The sequence below is a fragment of the Muscardinus avellanarius genome, assembly GCF_963383645.1.
Source record: "Muscardinus avellanarius genome assembly, chromosome: 4".
Classification (NCBI taxonomy): Eukaryota; Metazoa; Chordata; class Mammalia; order Rodentia; family Gliridae; genus Muscardinus; species Muscardinus avellanarius.
Window position 1 is genome coordinate 133278364 of NC_137789.1, and position 21199 is coordinate 133299562.

Consider the following 21199-nt stretch of genomic DNA (forward strand, 5'->3'; position numbering starts at 1 on the left):
TCAAGTGGGTGAATTGTGTGGTATGTGAGTTACATTCTAATGAAGCTACCATTCTTTAAAACAATAAAGTAGCTTGCTGAAGTTTCCACAGGAAAGGAGAGGTGGGGCTTCCCCTGGAACTTAGGTCCAGAGCTCTTTCCACAAACCCTAAAATGCCTCAAAATCATGTTTAGAAAGGTGACGGCCACATGCTACAGAGCAGTAGCATCCTGGCTTCTCTGCAGGGTTGCAAAGCTTCTGTCTGGGACGGAGTGTCTTGTTACATCTTGGTGTGGAGCCTCAGCAGCTCTGACCTCGTCTGCTAGTGGGGCTCTGCACACCTGCCGCAAGGCCCGTATCCCTGTGGGGAGCTCAGGTCTGCCTGGGTGCGTCTGTGCTGTCCAGGCATCTCTGCACACACTGGTTCGGCCTCTATGTGTCTGTCTGCATTCGTAGGTATCTCTGGGCATGCCCATATCTCTGATTGTCAGTCCACACACCTGTATCCATGAAGCCATGTGACTTCATGAGCATGTGTTCATGTGTGGCAGTGTTTTTTGCCTACATAACATGGCCCAGTGGGCACCAGGGGTGTCTTAACATGTCAGCCTGTAAGTCTGGGTTCAAATGCCTTCACCCCCAGGTCTCTGCCTGTGATGTGTATCAGAGTGTTGGGATCTGGCCCTCACCGGTCCATCTGTGAAGTGGGGCCCATGAGTCTGTCCACCTGAGTCTGTGTGTCTGAGCCCATCGTCCAGGCACCAGCCCCAGAAGGTGCCTGCCTCCCCACCCCTGCCTCAGACAACCGTGGAGAGCGCGTCATAGTAAATTCATGGCCGCCTGGCTGGGAAACAGGCGGCTGCAATGGAAAGGAAGCGTAGATTTGCATATTGAATTAAAATTAAGAGCTAATTATGCAAATAAATTATGACATTTGGCAGGAGAATTTGCTTCAAGATCATTTATTACGTTCTTTTTATAACAGTGTGAGCATTTAACGGTCAAAGACAATATTTTAAGGGAAAATTAACGCGAGATTATTAACCTAAAAACAATTCCCCGTTAATGAGATGGTGAGTTGGTCCCCCCCACACACCTGGGCAGGTCTTCGCCTAGGCTGGGAAGGCATTTTCTCCTCCCCTCCTTCCTTCCCCCAGTCTGCGGTGGGGGGGGGGCTGGGGGGGGAAGAAAGGGACCTAGGAAGGTGGAGGAGACTTTGCAGTTGTATCTTCTTAGACAAGGAGGCCATGTCTGAGTGGAGACCCCCACTTGAGACCTGAGACCTGCTCTGAATTTAGGAGGCCACCTAGAGCGTGAGCTAAGGTCCACTCGCCAGGGACCCCTCCAATGATGACAAATATGGTCCTGGCTGAGGAAGAATAGACCTCACCCCAGAAATTACTCCAGGCCAAAACCATTGAGCTGGACCCTGGGAAGAAGGGTTTCAGCCGCCCAGTTAAGTCCCATGACATGCCCATTCCTCCTCCTCCCAGCTTATAGGACTCTAAATTCTCTGGGGTCCCCCGGGCTCTGGGTGTTCCAGAGCTCTGAGATCTCCACCTTTCTCCCATTGTGTCTTGATTTTCCTCATGACTTTAATCTGTCAGCCTAGTTTCTCTCTTGGGAGGGCAGCAAGGAAAGGGAAGCCCGAATCTAGGTTTCTCCAGGATTCTCCAACCCGTCTGACACCAAAGAAAGTGGTGGACAACATGGGCCCCGAGCCCAGTTCTTCTGCCTCTGTGGTGGCCTGAGTGTTGGCCTAACTCTGAAAGCCATGTTGGAACCTTTATGCCTAATAGGATAATAGAGACAGGGCCATTTGAGAAAAAGGCTTCGTGGCCCAGGATAAAAGGAGCAATCTTGTCCCTTTTACCACGTGAAGACATAGCAAGAAAGCACCATCTTGGAGGCAGAAAGCAAGCCCTCACCAGATACCCAGTCCACCGGCACCTCGATTTGTGCTCCAGCCTCCATAACAAGGCAAGCAATAAATTCCTGTTGGTTATAAAGCTACTCAATCTGCCAGGTGTGGTGGCACAGGCTTGTAAGGTACTTGGGAGGCGGAGACAGGAGAATCACAGGTTCAAGGACAGCCTCAGCAATTTAGGGAGACTCAGCAACTTAGTGAGACCGTGTTTCAAAATTTAGAAATAAATAAATAGGCCTGTAGGAAATCTCAGAGGTAGAATGCCCCTGGGTTCAACACCCAATACCAAAAAATAACATAAAAACTAAATTACCCAATCTAAGGTATTTTGTTAGAGCACCCTGACTGGACTGAGAATGCCTCCCTGAGGGCGTGGCCGGGCACCTGCTCTCTCTGATCTCTGGGTTTGCTCAGTGGTCTTCAGACTTTTAGGGCAGAACTTTGTCTGCAGGGTGGGCCCATGGAAAGAAGCCTGAGGTCTTCACATAAGTTCCTCTGCTGTGTAAAAGCCTTGATTTCCAGAAGGTTCCTACTCTGATGCCCCTTTTCAATGGTGTCATGCCAGTGACACCATTACCTATGGTCACTGGGTGCCAGGAGGGGACAGCAGCTCCTCACACTAAGGTACACCTCCAGACCCAGGCTGCCATCTGGGCTGTGCAAAGCTCCTGAGAGGGCGGGGCCAGGTGCTAGGGGGCAGAACAGGGTGCCAGGAAAGACCATGTTCCTGACACTACAGGGAGGCTGTTCCTGAGGTCTGCACCAGCCAGGTCCCTGCACCTGGCCAAAGAAGCCCCCGGGCAAGATGAGACAGCTCTGCCGCTGTGGCACGTTCCCTTCCGAATGGCTACCTGTCTTGGGAAGGCTAGAGCTCTCCACACCTCCCCACGCAGCACTCCCTCCTGGTTCTGGTCACTTCTCTCCACTTATCTATGTCCCCTATAGGCCTGGCCTTGGCGTGGCTTCCCACTATGACTAGCCCAGGATACTAGCCACATGGTGGTGCTAATCTTAATTCCCACCCATACCTTTGTAAAAAGTGCTCTATTAAATTCTCCCCAGATGACCCAAGAGAGTGCATCATATACTCCTGCCGAAACTGAGAGGTATATTCCCAGAGCACCTCAATTTCCTCCTCTATAAAAAAGGATAATAATACACACCTGGCAGGTTGTTGTACACAGCCAGTGGGATAATGCATAACAAGGTGGTTTGTAATTTATAGATCATAAGTCCAAATGCTTGTGTCCAGGTGGAGATTAGGCCAGGAGCTAGGCTGATGTTGAAACTCCTTCTGCTAAGTGGTGTGTGTGCATGTGGATGTGTGTGTGTGGGGGTGTTCTACAACTATACCCCCAGCTCTATTTTAGTTTTTATTTGGAAGTAGAGTCTCTCTAAATTGCTGGGTTCAGCCTTGAACCTGCGATCTTCCTGTCTCGGCCTCCCAAGTTCTGGGATTACATGCATGCCCACCAGGTTCAACTACTCCCTCTGCTAAGAAGATCCTGTGTGACCTTGGGTAAGCTACCTCCCTTCTCTGCGCCCGTTTGCTCATTCATAACCCACAAGGGCTGAATTTCTCACTTGAAGGTCTGGGTATAGAAAGTGATGACTCTGTTTATCTTGCTGCTGGAGAAAGAGAGGTCACTGGACAGGCTCATGGCCACGGCCTGAGAACTTCCTGGGCACGGGAGTGGGGTCTCCCTATTTATTGGTCCCTGGCGGCCTGATGGAGTAGACAGGTGCTGGGGTGGCGGGTCTGCCCTGAGACGGGCTCTGCCTCCCAGGCAAGGGTGGACTAGCCCCTGGAGCGAAAGGGTGGGATTATTAATAACAGTGCTAATAAGAGAGAAAAAACAAAGCCAGCAGGGCCTGAGCATTTTTTAAATAAAGAAATTTCCCTCATCTCGTGGTTAATTTAAAAGGTTTATTTCTTGAAATGAATCCTCTTCATCAAACCCCCGATCCTTGAAGATCGGAGGCGACTGTGAGAGCCAGTAATGAATTGATTTGTAACGTGAGCGACACTGCGCCCTCCCGCCCGCGCCACTGCGGGCCCTTAATCTGTTGGTGTTTAAGGGGAAGCAAGCCTCTCCATCTCTCAGCCTCAAACCCAGCACTAAACTGAGCCTTTCCCAGCCTCGCAGACCCGCAGCTACCTGATATGAGCCACAGTGGCCCATATCAAAGCTGCAGTGGTACTTACCCACAGGATCCTGCAAGGTCACTCGGCATGAGATTCAGAAACACAATTATGCAAATCACCTACATCTACTGATAGGCGGTGTCCAGCCATGGACATGCACCAGGCTCTGGTGTTCAGGCACCAGGCAGCAGCCCCTGGACAGGAGCCCCACACGCCCATGGACACGGCCGTGAGTTGGGGGCCGGCCAGCAGTGACATGGTAGAAAGAGTGGCTTTGAGCCATGGAGCTGGATTTGAAACTAAGTGCCTAGAGCCGGGCATGGTGGCACACGCTTCTAATCCCTGCGCTTGGGAGGCTGAGACAGGAGGATGGCACAGGTTCGAAGCCAGCCTCAGCTACTTAGTGAGGCTCTCAGCAACTTAGTGAGACCCTGTTTCCAAATAAAGTAGGTCTGGGAGTATAGCCCGGAGGTAGAAAGCCTCTTGGGTTCCACCACCAGTACCACAAAAAAAAAAAAAAAAGAAAAGAAACTAAGTGCCTTTGTCTCCAGTCTGACCATCCTCTGTCTCAGTGTCGTCATCTGTAGAATGGGAACAACAGCATCTCCTTCTTGGGGTCCCTGTGAGAACTGCAGCAGTGAGAATGTGTGTAAAGCTTCATGAATGAGATGATGTCTGTGGATTCTGTTTCATAGGATTGTGGTCTAGAGTAGGCGTGTGATAAATGCTAGGTAATATCGCAGTTGCCATCCACTACTGTATCTTCAGCATCTACCATAATGTACATTGGGTATTCTACCTCTGAGCTATACCCCCAGCCCTGTTTTTTATTCTTTATTTTGAAACAAGGGCTCACTGAGTTGCAAAGGGCCTCACTATGTAGCTGAGGCTGTTTGCAAACTTCCGTTCTCCTGTCTCAACCTCTCAAATACTGGGATTATAAACCTGGGCCATCACGCCTGACTTTGATGTCCATTTTAAAATAAGCCTATGTTCCGTTATGCCTAGCTTGAGCTCAGCCATAATGGAATGGAAGTATGCAGAGGAGGGAGGAGGAGAAATCATTATCACTTGGTAAGTGTTTGCATTGTGCCAAGCACTGTGCTAGATACAGTATACTGTTTCTAGAATCCTCTCAGCATCCTTATGAGATTGTCCTAACATATACTCAATTTTGCAAATGAAGAAACTGGGATACAGAGAGGTTAAGTGACTTGTCCATAGTCACACAGTTAGTAAGTGAGGGAAGGGATCTGAACCCTCTAGGTAGTCTAACTCTAGAGTCTAGGTTGTGGGTCATGCTGAAAAACAATTCACGGACAGCATTGCCCTTGAGGAAGGCTCCTGGGCCTGGGGTTGGAGGTGACCTCCTGGCAAGTAGCCTTGAAGCTTCCCTAACCCTCTCAAAGTGGTAGGCTGGAGCTGGAAGGCACCTCTGCCGGCACGGCTGTGTCTGCTCCGGGTGCCTCCCAGGCCTGGCCCCTGCCCCGGTGTGGGCAAACCCCCACCCAGCTGGGACCTTTCTGTCTTTTCAGCTTGCCACTTTCTCAACCCCAACTGATCTTTGGTATGAATCTGGACTTTTCTGTATTGAGAAACCTTTACTTAAGTGATCGTAAACCCCTAAAGCCCCAGTGCTCCTCAACAGTGGCAAAGTGATACACCCAACCAGGCACGGTGGCACAAGCCTGTGATCCTGCTCTGGTGACTGCCACATTGCTGTCACCTCTTGAGGACCAGGAGGGCCACAACCCTTCTTCTTGTCCTGAGGGCAGTGAGTCAGCAGAGAGGGTAGATCCAGGATCGGGGGCCCACATTGGGACCCAAAGCCTCCACTGGCCTCAAGGCCAGTCTTCCCAAGGGTCCAACTCTGCTGGGTTCCTGATGGGTTTATCTTCTCTCCTCTGAGTCCAGTCCCTGGCCCCATCAGTCTTAAGGACAGTGAGGGCATGTGGCCCTTCTCAGCAGCCCTCCAGGGCTTGGTTCAGCCAAATAGCCCCAAGGTACCTCTCACAAAGTGAGACACTCAACCAGGCATGGTGGCACCAGCCTGTGATCCTAGTTCTTGGGAGGCTGAGATAGGAAGATCACAGGTTCAAGGCCAGTCTCAGCAACTTAGGAGGTCCTGTTTCAAAATAAAAAAATAAAAAGGGCAGCTGGGAGTGGTGTTGCATGCCTGTAATCCCAATACTAAGGAGCCTGAGACAGGAGGATGGTAGGTTCGTGGCCAGCCTTAGCAACTTAGTAAAACCCTGTCAACTTGATTTACATTATCATGTGAGACTATAATGCACCAATAAAAGCATATAAAAATAAAATAGGGCTGAGGGCAGAGCTCAGAGTTAGAATGCTCCCCGGGTTCAATTCCCAGTACAAAGGGGACACAAGACACTCGGGTCCAGCCTGGGAGACTCCGGCACCGTAAGCCTTTCCAACCCCTGACTGCCCTGTGCATCCCCATCTTTGCCATGGGCCCAGGTGCAGCGCCCAGTGGGCACGGGGCGGGGGTGAGGGCACAGGCTCCCCTCCTGCAACTTCCTAGAAGAAAATCATTTTTTATAACTGTTGGAATCCTGATTGAGCTGTCAAAAGTACATGAAACCAGCTACATAAATGGTAAACTATCCATCAGTCACAGGCCTATTTGTTCTGAGACAGTATAAACATCACACATTTTTCTTCAAGATAGAAAGTAATACTTACCCTATCACATCCAAGTAATTCAGCCCCCATTCCACAAAGAAACTTATTAGTCACTTTGGTCCGTTCCTCCTTGTCTCCCAAATCTTTTTATTCTTTCGTCTACCAGTCTCGCTTTCCTTGAAGCGTCAGCTTAGCCACTCAGCTTTCTTTCTATGTGCTTAAAAGCAGATTTAGCATCCTACTTCAAACAAGTGAGTAAAGGCAAAGGGAAAACACAGAAGAAATCACTCGTGGAAGCACGGGCTAGTCTGGGTTCCAACACACAGATCCTGTCCTGCTGGGTGAGTGCCAGCACAGACTCAGGGCCAGGTGTCACTGCCCTCGGAGGTGTGTGATGAGACCCGGGGTGCCTGCCCACTGGTGTAGGGGGTAAGGACGATGAGACCCGGGGTGCCTGCCCACTGGTGTGGGGGGTAAGGATGAGGAAGAAGGTGTGCCCATGCAATTGGGTGAGACCTCTCTCCATGTACATCAGGACAGGGCTTTGTCCCTTACAGTTACTCTGGCTCAAGGGAACATATCCCAGGAACTTTGGCCCCACTCAAAGGGCCCACAGTTTACTCTCTTACCTAACCTCCAGGCCCCCACAGCTTAGTTCCCCCAAAGTGTTATGCAAGACAAAGACCACAGATGCCAATGGCAGAGAGGTGGGGAAGGATGGGTGGATGAAGGACAGAGACAGGTGCTCGGTACAGACATATCCCTGCATGTATAACCTCACACTGAACATACAGACATATTTGGTTTCAGTTCCCAGTATATATAAAAAAAAAAATCCCAGACCTGGGGAGTGGTCTACGTCAATGATTCTCAAAGTGTGGCCCTGGACCTGGGAACTGGTTAAAAAGGCAAACTCTCAGGCCCTGCCTGAACGCCCTGTGTCAGAAGTGGAGAGGATGAGACCCAGCCGTGGGCCCTAGAAACGCTCAGGACAGCAGGATAGGCTGGGGGAAGCTTCTGGAAGAGAAGACACTGTGCCTGGGCCTTGAGTGCCCTGCAGAGGCGGGAACTCCAAAGAAGTGGGAGGAGGTGCCCTCCGGGGAGTCTGACGTTGAACTGAGGTTGCAGCTGGGACCGTGGTGGCAACCCCATTTGATTTGAACCCCATTTGATTTGAGCCATTTGATGAGCGTGAGTCTTTTGACCACTCCTGGACACTGTTAAATGCTCTTTTTCTCTGAATATCTGGAGAGAGGTTTTGGGAGATTTATCTCTGAAGACAAACCCCAGTGACCCTCCCTGCAGGGTCAGAGCATTGACCAGAGCTAGGGATGCCTTCTTATCCCCAGCGCCCCTAACTTTTCCTCCAGAATGGCACATACACCCCAAGTCCTGGATGATTGTGGGGGCCTCAGCCTCATTCCCATCAGGCTCGGATTCGTGGAGTACGTGGGTTTGCAAGGGGGATGGGGAGCCTGAGCCAGGGCCAGCAGAGGCACCCGTGTAAACCAGAGGCCCTGCCCAGCGTGGTGCCCTCTGCAAACACACTGTGCATGATGAGGCTGGGAAGAGTCCAGGGTGAGCCAGCCAGGGACTAGGATGGAGAAGAGAGAGCAGAATCCCAGCCCCCTGTGTCCTGCCCGGGGCTACCACTAGGAGGCTAATGAAAAGGAAAAATGCAGGCCTGGGCTTGGGCCAGCAGGAGACAGCAAGGGGACAACGGGAAGCAGGGGGAGGTGGCCCTCAGGCAGGGACAGACAATGTCCCCATATGGGAAGCAGACGGAGCCACCCCCTCCCTCAGTCCTAGGGCCCTGCTGCAGCAGGCAACACTCTAGCAGAACCCCAGAGCCTGGGTAGCTTGGACCCAGGAAGATGAGCAGGACACGGGCCGAAGGAAGGCGCGCTCTCAGCTCACCCAGATCCCCACGGAGGCCCTTGCTGAAGGACACGGAGCCAGGACCACATAGCCATGGCGCTCACACGCAGCAAGATCACTTTCTGCTTTTTCTAGATAGTTTTAAGTTGAACCATAATACAGGTTTAAACTAAAAAGTAGCAACAATACAGAGAAGTGCATGGAGTAAAATGTGAAGACCCCTTAGAGCTGCAACTCCACCAACTTCCTCTATGAAGGCAGTGTGTGTGTGTGTGTGTGTGTGTGTGTGTGTGTGTGTGTGTGACAGAGACAGAGACACAGAGACAGAGACTGAAGATTAAACCCGAGGACATTCTACCTCTGAGCTATACCCCCAGTCCTATTTTATTTTTCATTTTGAAATGGTCTCACTAGGTGCTAAGGTTGTCCTTGAACCTACAATCTTTCCGTCTCAGCCTCCCAAGTACTGAGATTATAAGTATGTGCCACCACACCCTGGCTTTTTTTTTTTTCACTTTGAAACAGAGTCTCACTAGGTTGCTGAGAGTTTTGCTAAGTTTTTGAGGCCGTCCTCAAACTGTGATGCTCCTGTCTCAGCCTCCCAAGTACCAGGATTACTAGCATGCACCACCACACCCAGTGGAGGCAATTATTTTTAATACCTGCCTTCGAGCAAAGGCCACTTTCCAGGGTGAGTGCACAATGGATTTGTCACCAGTCATAGGCAGCTCCACGGGGTAGTCTGTGCCAGGCTTCGGTTCCATGGAGCATGGCACCATGAAGGGGCATCTCCCTTTCTCCCAAGTTCATCACCTCCAAGAATGCTTAAAATCTTGTTCTCTCTTTATCAATACCAAGCCCTATCCTTAGTTTTATAAGAACTGTCTTTAAATTTTAGCTCAGCTTGTTTTTGCTTGTAAATTACTTTTGTAAGTAAGCACAAGGTATTAAGAGGATTGTTATCATTTCATGGTGAAGGGCTGGAGGTCTTGGCCAGCTATTCACCATCTTCTGGTGTGAAAAGGAACAGAGGTCCCTCTCCTGCCCGGGACAGCCTCAAAGGACACCCTCTGTGGGACAAAGGATGGCACTAGTGTCTTCTCTGGGGGACGGACTAGCAATTACTGGGTCCTTACTAAATGTCAGCCCTTTACATGCCAGTTGAGACTCCATTGGGTTGTGAGCAATAGGAATCCAATCTGAATCGGTTTAGGCAGACTGGAATCTACTAGGAGGAATGGGAATTCTCTGGCAATTGGAGCTAGGTTCAAATACTCATCAAGGGCATTTTTGAGTCCTGGACTTTATTTCTTGAAGTCCTGGACTTCAAGAACACTCAGAACAGGACCTACATGGATACCAGCATGCCTCTCTGGGGTTTCACCTTCAGCTGCCATTACCAGAAGACCAGAGAAGGACTCGGATTGGTCACTACAGGTCAGGTGTTAAGTAAGAACCAGGTAACTGGCCAGGAGCAAGGTAGTATTCAAAAACTAACTCCCCCTTCTCTCTCTCTCTCTCTCTCTCTCTCTCTCTCTCTCTCTCTCTCTCTCTCTCTCTCTCTCTCTCCCTCTCTCTCCCTCTCTCTCTCTTTCTGACTACCTGTTGGTTTCCCAAGGGGGAGGACACCATTCCCAGTGAATTTTGGCTAACAGTACAGATGTCTACTATAATATGTCAACTTTTCTAATCTTTGCAAGTCAGCAAGGTAAGAATTGCTAAGACTAAAACTCAGGTTGCAGGCTGGTTAACCTTAGGGCCTGGACCCAAAGCCAGGCACGTTTGACTCCAAAGCCTCTGTCCTTGAAATGTGTTACGCTGAGTTCCTCAAAGAAAGAACACCAAGTTAATGTGAAATAACTTTCTAGTAGGCCAGGTACTGCCAAGCTGTGTGGGGCACTCAGAGACTAGGGTTATGGGTGGCAAGAAAGACTCACAGAGGAGGTCCATCTCATGAGAGGGAAGGTGGCCCACCCTACTCCAGTACAATTTCTTAACATACATCTTAATCACATCTCCAAGGACCCTATTTCCCCAAAAGGTCACATTCACAGGTGCCAAGGTTAGGACTTAAACAAACTTGGGAGCAAGCAAGGGGAGTACAATTCAATCCATAATGCTTTGAATAGATTGATGGGTAGAAGAGAGCAGGACAGACTACATCCTAGAGATACAGATGGATCTGTATCCTAGACATACAGGTGTCCTGGAGACTACTCAGGAGGCAAGAAATGAGCAGATCTGACTCAACAATGGGAGGTGATGGTTTTCTAGGACCTGACAATTGATAAGATGGGGAGGCAGTGGGGAAACTGGTACTCATGATTCAAAGGTTTTATATCTGGAAGGATGGAAGGCAGAGGGGATGCGGAGGGAGAGTAGGAGGAGGGGAGCTCATCACATTCATAGCTTTTTTAGGGCAGGGGCTGTAACCTTGCCTTGGTATCCTCCATGCCTAGCACCACATCTGGATATTATTAGTTTTCAAGAAATTGTTGGCCAAAGAAACAAATGAGTTTAGTTTTGTGCATGCTGAGTTTGATGTGCTAGGTGAAACAGGCAGGTGGAAATTCAAGCCTGTCATTTGGGGAATCGAGTTTAGGGTTAAAAATTGCCAGTCGGGTGTTTATTTTCAGAGAGATCAGGGGCTCCGTGGGGATGGGTAGAATTTGTGGAAAGACAAAGAGGGGAGAAGAGGTTTGAGGGCAGAATCCCCAGGCACCGTTGCCTTTGGGGTGGGAGAAAGCAGAGGAGCCGAGGAGCTGGCAGGAGGTGGGGAAAGGCATTTCAGAGTGGGAGGAGGGGACCTGGGAAGGTGCAATGTCACAGAAACCAGGAGAGGGACAGTTTCAAGGAGGAGAGGTGGAGCTGCTGCCAAATGCTCAGAGGTCGAAGAGAAGAAATACTGAGAGGAGCCTGTGGATTTGCTAATTAGGAGGCTGGCAGCCGGCACCCACCTGGCCAGGGCAGGAGGGTGTGAGGAAGTCTACTCCAGGCTCAGAACCTAAGGAGAGAAGGAGTGTGTGTACCTATGCATGTGCACACCCTTGTGAACCCGGTTGACCTATGAGAAATTGAAGGAAACAACAACAGCAAGGGTGTGGGATGTCAGGGTGTGGGGTTTCCAAGTAGGGAAATGACTAGGTGCAGGGCTAGTTGACAGCTCAGGAAAGGAGTGGTTCCTTTGACCACGCAAGTCTACATGGAGGATGGAGGCAGAGGACCGGAGTTCCGCCCTCCATCTCAGAGGCCCTCAGCAGGGGTTGGTTGGTGAGGGCTGAGCCTGATTCTCAGCCCTCAGGTCCATATGGAGTCCCCACTAGTGTCCATCTTGCTTATCACCCTATCTCCAGGCTTGAATCTGTGTCTGGCACATAGAAGAGAGTGGGGCAATACTTAGGATTAGAAATTACAGCAACATCATCACCAGAGATCATCTGTAAGAGGATAAATGTAAAGTGCCTGGTTCCTACTGTACACCAGGCACTTTACATTTATTATCTCATTTGACACAACAGTTCCATGGGTAGGTACTATTATTATCCCCACTTGGATAAAGACATAGGAGTTCTGAATGATTTCCATGCGGTCAGGAAATTGTAGAATGAAAATTTGAAATTTGAACCCAGATCCCTGTGACCCTACAGTGCTCTCTCGTGAGCCCCCCACCCCACCCCACCGCCCGCCTCTCTCTCTCTCTGCAGTATTGAGATTAAACCCGGGGTGTTAGTGCCTGGCGTGGTGGCGCATGCGCTTGGGAGGCAGAGACAGGAGGATCGCGCAGGTTCAAAGCCAGCCGTGCTGGCTTAAGAGACCCTGTTTCCAAATAAAAATATATAAAAAAAATAGGTGTCTGGGAGTGTAGCCTGGAGGTAGAAGGGTTTCCAGGAACCCCAGTACCACCAAAATAAAATAAAAATAAAAATAAGGGTGCTCTACCACTGAGTTATAACCCTAGCCCTTTTTATTTTTTATTTTGAAGTAGGGTCTTGCTAAGTTGCCCAGACTGATGTTCATCCTGCGACCCTCCTGCCTCAGCATCCTGAGTATCTGAGACTTCAGGTGTGCACTACTTCACCCCCACTTCTTGACCATCATTATGATCCCGCAGCAATGTGTGTGAAGCCTGGGGATCGGTGAATGGAGCATAATCTGCGTCTATCCTGCAGCCTTAGACCTTTATTTGTGATGTCCACATGCATATGTATTGTATGTCCTTGTGTGTGCATAAACCCTGCGCCTGTGCGCCAGTGTGTGTCCTTGCGGATTTGTGAGTATGGATGCCATTCCACGTCCTACCCCCAGGCCTGAGCTCCCCCAATTTGTCTCTTTTTGAGGCAATGATGGTTGAGTTTGGTCCTCAGGTGTGTTCAGAGCTGAGCCCTGAGCCCACCTCCTCCTCAAGGGCCCATGATGGGGTCCCTGCCCCCCACAGTCCTGCCCATAATTCTCCTTCCTTGTTTAAAGGGGCCAGTGGGTTTAATGATTAGTTACCGCCTTGTCGATATTCTCACCCGGGGAGAGGATGAATGGCCAGGCACTGCCCCCGCCCCCGACACACACACACATATTGCAGCAGGTTAAGGAGGAGAGAAGGGACCTTTCACAAGGGGGTTTGGAGGAGGGCAGCTCTGGAGGAGGCTCCAAGGGGCCATCTGTCCTGAAGACTACCCTGCGGGCAGAATGAGCCCCTCCAGGGAGCCCTCCCCTGAGAGGCCTCCGGGTTCTGGGAGGCAATAGCAGGTAAGTTCCCCGGGTGAGGGAGGCCCTCCCTGAGGTGGCGAGCCGGCCTGCCAGAGCTCTCACTGTCGCACACTTGAAAGTGTGTCTAGATGTGTCTATGTCTGTGAATGTCCATTTTGATGTGCTTTGGTGACCAGCCAAGCGTGTATCCAAGTGGGTAACACATCGAAGTATATCTGGGCCTTTATGCCTGTCCACATTCATATGAGGTTGTCTGTGCCCAAAACACATGTGTATGAACACACGTGTCCACACTGAGGTGCACACACTCCGGGTATGTATGCAAGTGCATGTGTGTATATGGCGTGGAGGGTCTGTGTTCTGCTGTGTGTATCTCTGGTCATTGCCCTTCAAAGTTCTCAAGATGGCTGAGTCCCATCCTGTTCTGGGTGCTGAGAAGTAAGTACTCTCCTGCATGAAGCTTCCATACCTCCCATTCTCTCTGGGTTCCAGGCACGTCCTGGTGACTTCGACACCAAATTATGGGTTCCAGACTCTATCTCTCCAGTCTTTGTCCATCGAGACCCTCCGCGGGGCTCCTGAGTCCGCATGGCCTTGCACCTGTGTCTGCGCTGCTCAGAGCGTGTGTTCGCATTGTGTCCAGTGGGTCCTCACTGTCCTATGCCTGCAAACCCAGGAGTCTGCTCAGGCTCGGCCACCCAACCTCTGCTGAGACTCCTGGGTCTCACTCAGATCAGACACCACCCACATCCAGTTCATGACTCATCCCACGGCATTAATGTCTTTGGGGCAAATTCCAAAGCATCCCTACTCCACAAATTTTTGATTCCTAACTGTTAACCCCATAGTTCCAAGTCTTTCTCCTTTGATTGACAGCGTCGCTCAGTAATCTGTCCTCACTGGATCTAGCCCTGGAAAAAAGGAAAGGAAAAAAGAGACTACAATGAGTGGTTCCCTTATTCAAGACTCAGTGCCTGGGGCCTGGGGCAGCTGGGTGGAAGGACTGAGCCTGGCAGCAAAGAAACGCTAGGAGTCTGGTCCATCTTCCTGCAGTCCCCTGCCCCCGCCACACACACTCACACACACACTCACACACACTCACCCTGTTGGAAGGTGACATTTGCTATTAACCTTATATTGGGCCATTTTGTAAATCAATGTCACTTACATTTAATAACAAGTGTAATCAAAGGAATTATGCAAATTTAATTTGATGCTTCTTGAATTATGCAAATCTGCGGTGCACATAATGTTCTCTGACATGTGCCCGTTGGAAAGCGAGAAAGAGCAAGGGAGAAAGTGGGGAGAGGCTGGCGGAGGGGGCTAGGCCTGGACCGAGGGAGGGAGCGGGATGGGGTGCACTGGGACTTGGCACTGGGAGGAGAGGAAGGCAGCAGAGCCACTGTGGCTGGCTTTTCACCAAGGGGAGGCGGAAGCCCATGAGGCCCGGCACCCACCTTTCCAGGCCTCCAAGGTTTACTACCTGCCCCTCCCCAGGGCAGGGGGACTCGCCTTCCCTGGTCCTCCAGGGCTCCCTCTGTGAAATGGGAGTGGGAAATAAAGAGCTGACTCTAGGGAACCGGACAGATAGAACTTGGCATCTCCATCCCCGGCCCTGGGCCAGGGAGACCTGTCAGAGCACCATGGTCTTTGCTCTTAATGTTCCTGAAATCCTAGCAAAAAAAATTGTACCACGTGACAACAAAAACCTGCTGACTTGTCTCAGCACAGAGTGTGTCAGCCGTAACGGGGTGACACGCACACTCACTGACACATGCATTCATATTTGGGATGATACAGCCACATGGCTACTGTTTTGTTTTTGTTTTTGTTTAGTGTGTATGTGTGATACTGGGTACTGAACCCGAGTTACACCTCTAGCCTGATTTTACTTTTATTTTGAAGCAAGGTCACACTAGGTTGGTATGAATCTCACTACTTGCTGAGGCTGTCCTCAAACCTGTGATCCTCCTGTCTCAGACTCTCAAGAACTGGAATTACAGGCCTGTGCCACCACCCCCAGCCGGATCCTGTGAAAATGGCATAAACAGACACGGCGAGATAATTAAACTTGGAACCATTTACTCCCAGGGAGTCACATACATGCTACTAGATACAAACATTCAGGAGCACACTCCAATACATAAATATTTAAAATGTTACCTGCTTGCCTAGAATGTATGAGGTCCTGAGCTCCATCCTAGCACTGCAAAAACAAACAAAAAGAACCAGAGAAACAAAAACCCAATAGCTGGGCGTGGTGGCGCATGCTTTTAATCCCAGCATTTGGGAGGCTGAGACAGGAGGATCGCACAGGTTTGAAGCCAGCCTCAGCTACTTAGTGAGGCCCTTTGCAACTCAGTGACACCCTGTTTCAAAGTAAAGAATAAAGAATATGGCTGGGGTGTCAGAGGTAGAATGCCCCTGGGTTCCATCCCTAGTACTGAAAAGAAAAAAAAGAAAAGAAAAAGAAAAAAGAAAGAAAAAGAAAAACCAATAAAACCTGGGACACACCTGGGCCCAAAGAACATTGATTCCTATTGGTATACAAATCCCAACACATGCTGGGTGTGGTGGCACATGCCTATAACCCCCAGCTACTCAGGAGGTTGAGGCAGGATGATTACAAATTAGAAGCCAGCCTCAGCAATTTAGGAAGACCCTTTCTAAAGAAAAAAATATATAAGATCTGATATCATAGCTCAGTGATAGAGTACCCAGTACACACACACAAAAAATTCAGCCAAGCCTGGTAGCACCCACCCGTAATCCCAGTACTTGGGAGGTTGACACAGAAGGATAACAGGTTTTTTTGATTTGGGTTTTGCAGTACTAGGGATTGAACCCAGGAGAATTCTACCTCTGAGCTATACCACCAGCACTATTTATTTTTTATTTGGAAACAGGGTCTCACTAAGTTGTGGAGGGCCTCACTAAGTAGCTGAGGCTGGCTGTGAACCTGCGATCTTCCTGTTGAAGCCTCTCAAGTACTGGGATTACAAGCATGTGCCACCACACCTGGCTCAGAATCACTGGTTTGAAGCCAGTCTCAGCAACTTGTTGAGCCCCTCAGCAATTTGGCAAGACTTTGTCTCAAAATAAATATAATTGGGAGTCTGAGACATGAGGATCACAATTCATAGATGGCCTCAGCTACTTAGGCCCTTTGCAACTCAGTGAGACCCTGTTTCAAAATAAAAAAATAAAAAAAATAAGGCTAGGGGTGTAGCTTGGAGGTAGAATGCCCCTGGGTTTCATCCCCAGTACCGAAAGTACATATACATATACATATACATATACATATACATATACATATACATATACATATACATATACATGGAGAGTATGGAGAGAGAGGGGGGGGGTGGCGGGCGCTTGGAGACAGAACACCCTTGGCTTCAATCCTCAGTACCAAAAAAATAAAAAAGGCTGGGATCCTAGCTCAGTGGTAACGTGCTCTTGGGTAAGAAAACAAAGAAAAAAGAAAATTCCCAACACCTGCTGATGTTCCCAATCAAATATATACTAACCCTGACGTGTGTGTGTTTTGTTGAACCTGGGGACATTCTGAGCCATTTTTATTTTTACTTCGAACATGGTTTCCCTAGGTTGCTGAGTCTCACTACTTGCTGAAGCTGGCTGCTGACCTGCCAGCTTGTCTCAGCCTCTGAAATGCAGGGATTATAAGTGTGCACCACCATGCTCCACCACTCGTGACTCTCGACACTCTCTCATGGCTGGGGAGCTCCTGGATGGAGCTATCGCTCTCCTTACTAGACAGGTTCCATCTCTGCACACTGAGCCCTGCTTTCAATCTAGTCTGGAAGGGGGCAAAGATCATGATACCCTGACCAGAAGGGACTTCTAAAGTATGAAGAAGGGGCCAAGTGATGGGGAAGACCACCAGGCCGTGAAACTGCTCTCAGACTCTGGGTGCTGCTTAGGGTCACTAAGGGACACCTCAGGACTTAACATCAAAGTTCTCCCCCAAACCTCAGCTCCTCCACAGTCTTCACCTACTGCTAATGCTGCCATAGTCTGTCCCTAGTTCCTGGGTGAATGGGAAGAGTCCTGGGAGGGAGGTCCTCTTCCCCGAGCTGTGTGTCCCTTCCTGCAGCCTCAGCAGGAATTCCTCCAGGCTCTGCTGAGGAGTAGGGCAAGCACTCCGCAAGCAGGAGCCATCGCACCCTAGTTCATATTGCTTTCCTCCTCTGCTGTTCTGCCTTCGGTTCATAGAGGATGCTTCGCTCTCTCTGCTCCTTTCCAGCCTTGCCCTCGTGCTTGGCAGATGCCGTGACTGGGGGTTTGGGGGTCAGGGGTCGGGGTGTACCTGCCAGTGAGAGTGTGGTATGCGTGTGACGACACGGCTGTCCTGAGTGTCATTGTGTCTTCTCGTTTCTCCTCATCATTTGCGTATCACTGGGTCTTTTGCATGTCCACGGGTTGGTGGATTTTGTGTTTGCAGCTCCAGTTTATAATGTCTGTGTCAGTGCAGAATATTTTGTTTTGATGTTGTCTTCATGTGTGTCATATTCTGTGAACATGTGTCACCCTCTCCTGGGTGTCAACATGCTGAGTTGTCATAGACTGTGTCTCTATATTTGACTTCATATAATATGCAAATAAGTGAACAATAAATATGTCACAATGTGACATTGTGTTGGAAGGTTGTTTTTTTTTAATGATACTGGGGATTGAATCCAGGCATCTAACCCAGGGGCATTCTACCTCCAAGCTACACTTCCAACCCTATTTTTCTTTCTTTCTTTTGTTCTTTCTTTCTTTCTTTCTTTCTTTCTTTCTTTCTTTCTTTCTTTCTTTCACAGTACTGGGGATGGAACCCAGGGGCATTCTACCTCTGAGCTACACTCCTAGCCCAATTTTTTTATTCTTTATTTTGAAATAGGGTCTCACTGAGTTGCAAAGGGCCTCACTGAGTAGCTGAGGCTGTCCATGAACCCGATTCTCCTGTCTCAACCTCCCAAATGCTGGGATTACAAGCATGCACCACCATGCCCAGCTTTTATTCTTTATTTTGAAACAGGGTCTTACTAAGTTGCAGAGTACCTCACTAAGTAGCTGAGGCTGGCTGTGAACCGCAATCCTACTATCTCAGTTTCCCAAGTACTGGGATTGACAAGTATGTGCCACCATGCCCAGCTTGTTGGAAGTTTTATTGTGTGTTCTCTTGTGTTGACAAAGTTGAGTTGTCAAAATGTGTGCGACATCACCCTGGAATTTTCATGACATCTCAACTGACATAACATGCCTAAATCTATCTCATTGTGTCCCAGTGGCTCCTGTCATGTGTTTACGAGCCATGTGTTGCATAGGCAGAATGGGAGTTGGTCATTGTGTTTAAACAGACACCAGGTGTATATCACAGTATTTGTGTTGTCATAATGTAAGGTTGCACATGTTGCCAGGTTTGAATTCTTAGGGATATCAGGTACAGAATCAGTTTTGAATTGACACAATTAGGTAACTATGTCACTTGTTTTGAAATATCCCCAAATTATGAGGATATTACCGATGTGTCTGTGTGTGATTCCAGCTTTGAATTGTTGTGGGTTATCTTTGTGCAACAATATATTTACTTCATTTATTTATTTATGTATTTATTTATTTATGTATTTATGGTACTGGGGATTGAACCCAGGAGCAACCTCTGAGCTACCATCTGCAGCCTCATTTTATTTTTGTGGTACTGGGGATGAAACTCAAGGGTGTTCTACCTATAAGCTCCACCCCCAGTTCTTTCTATTTTTTGTTTTGAAACAGGGTTTCACTAAGTTTCTGAGACTTTAAGTTTCAGATGCTTGTCTTGAACCTGCACCACCACACCCTGATTTTTTTTTAAAACAAGGTCTCACTAAGTTGTTGAGAACCTACTAAGTTCCTGAGGTTGAGCCAGAACCTGTGATCCTCCTGTCTCAACCTCTCAGGGATTGGGATTACATGAGTAAACTACTATCCAGGTACTTATACTTGCATTTTAACAATACAGTGTCTCTATCCCTCAGAATTGGTAAAATGTATCACATTTGAGTCACCAAATGTTAACACTGTTACAATGTATCTATAACCATGTCCCCAAATTATGAGGCTATTACCAATGTGACTGTGTGTGACTCCAGCTTTGAATTGTTGTGGGTTATCTTTGTGCAACAATATATTTATGTTATTTTTTATTTATTTATCTATTTATGTGTGGTACTGGGGACTGAACCATTGTATTTCCGTTGTCACACTATATGAGTGTTTATCACCATGTATGAGTGTGTATCTGTATTTATGCTACAATGTTGTAAAGCGCGGCTGTGAACATCATGTTTAAGTTGTCACAATGTACATTACCATGTTTGAAGTGTTACAAAGTCTGTCACAGTTGTTGAATGTCCTACAGTGTACTGACCTGTTTGGGTTGTCAGTGTATCAGTGTGTTGCCATGTTGAAGCCTCTGTGTTCCTCCCATGATTCATGAGTTCACACGCTGTGTTTGTGTGTCTGTGACCAGGGTTGCTGCATTACAATACTTGGTGTCACCATGTTTGAGATGACTCTTAAAGTCAACGTGATAGCCTGCTTCTCAGCTTGGGTTTCAGAGTGAAAGACTAGGATGAAGAGGGCAGGGGGCAGCTGGGGAGACAGGATGGGATGGGGTCTGGTGGGGGTTAGGGACAGAAAAAAGTCTAATTGGCCTGCGGTGAATTATTCACATGTATAATCCTCGCAGAATTTCAGCTCGGGCAGTGCCAGTAAATGCTGTGCATGTTTAAAAGTCATTTCCATAAGTAAGTGCAATTTCTCTACTGTTTGCCCCTGTTTAATGAAGTGAAATCTTGTTTGCATTCCTCCCAATTTCCCAACGAAAGGCGCCCAACCGTTCGCACCAAAATTACACCGCCCAAATTAAAACTCGGGCTCCGAGGGAGGTGAGGGGACGCGGTGCTGGGCCCTTCTGGGAGGGCCCGTGGAGGGACGGGGGGATAGGCGGAACCGGGCTGACGTTATTTCAGCTCATTACTTCCCTGTAGTTCTTGCAATTTCAAGGGCTTCTACCGTGTTGCCCACCCTCCTGGCCCCCAGCGCATTCTTGCCCACTTTACTTGCCCCTTCTTTAAACAAACCCCTGGGGTACAGGAAGGGGACCTGCTGGATTTGTTCATATATATGTAAATGCATCCACACGTGTGGGCACATGTTCACATGTGCACTTGTGAATCTATGATATAGCATCATACACGGTGATAACTGAAACACAAGAATTCCCACAAACACACATTGTAACAATAAACACGAATGACTATGGGTGTGTATTCACTTATGAATCCCCCTATGGATGCCTGTGATTTTGTGTGCATAACCAGCTTTACGTGTTGGAGCATACCATATGTGTCTAAGATGGATGGTTACACAGACTATATGCATAAAGAGAGAGGGGGGAGAGGGAGACTGCAGGTATTATCGCAGGTTCAGTTGCCCTGTACTTTATTGCTAAGGCTTACACCTTCCTGAGGGGTGCATGGTACCTCCCTCTTCCTGGAGAAATGGCCCGGGCCACTCCGTTCATGACAGTGCCCTCCAACCCATGCAGACCTGCAGATGACCCTGCTACAACCCTGCCCCTCTGAATGGAGCAGGAGCAAAGGGCTCCTGAGTGGGCAGGCAGGGGAGCCCCTCAAGGTTCCACGCCCTCAAAGCTCCACCCCCTCTTAGTGCCAAATGGCCACTACACGAGGGTCACTTTGGCACAGAGCCCAGAACATAATTGCAAATTGCCCTTATTTGGATTAGCTGGAAAAGTGATGGGAACGGAGTGAGGTGGGGTTGAGGAGAGGGCAGGAAGAAAGGAGTCCATCCACCAGCGCCTCCCAGTGACCCTGGCGTCCCCACTGAGGCTCTCTGGGGTTTGGGGACCC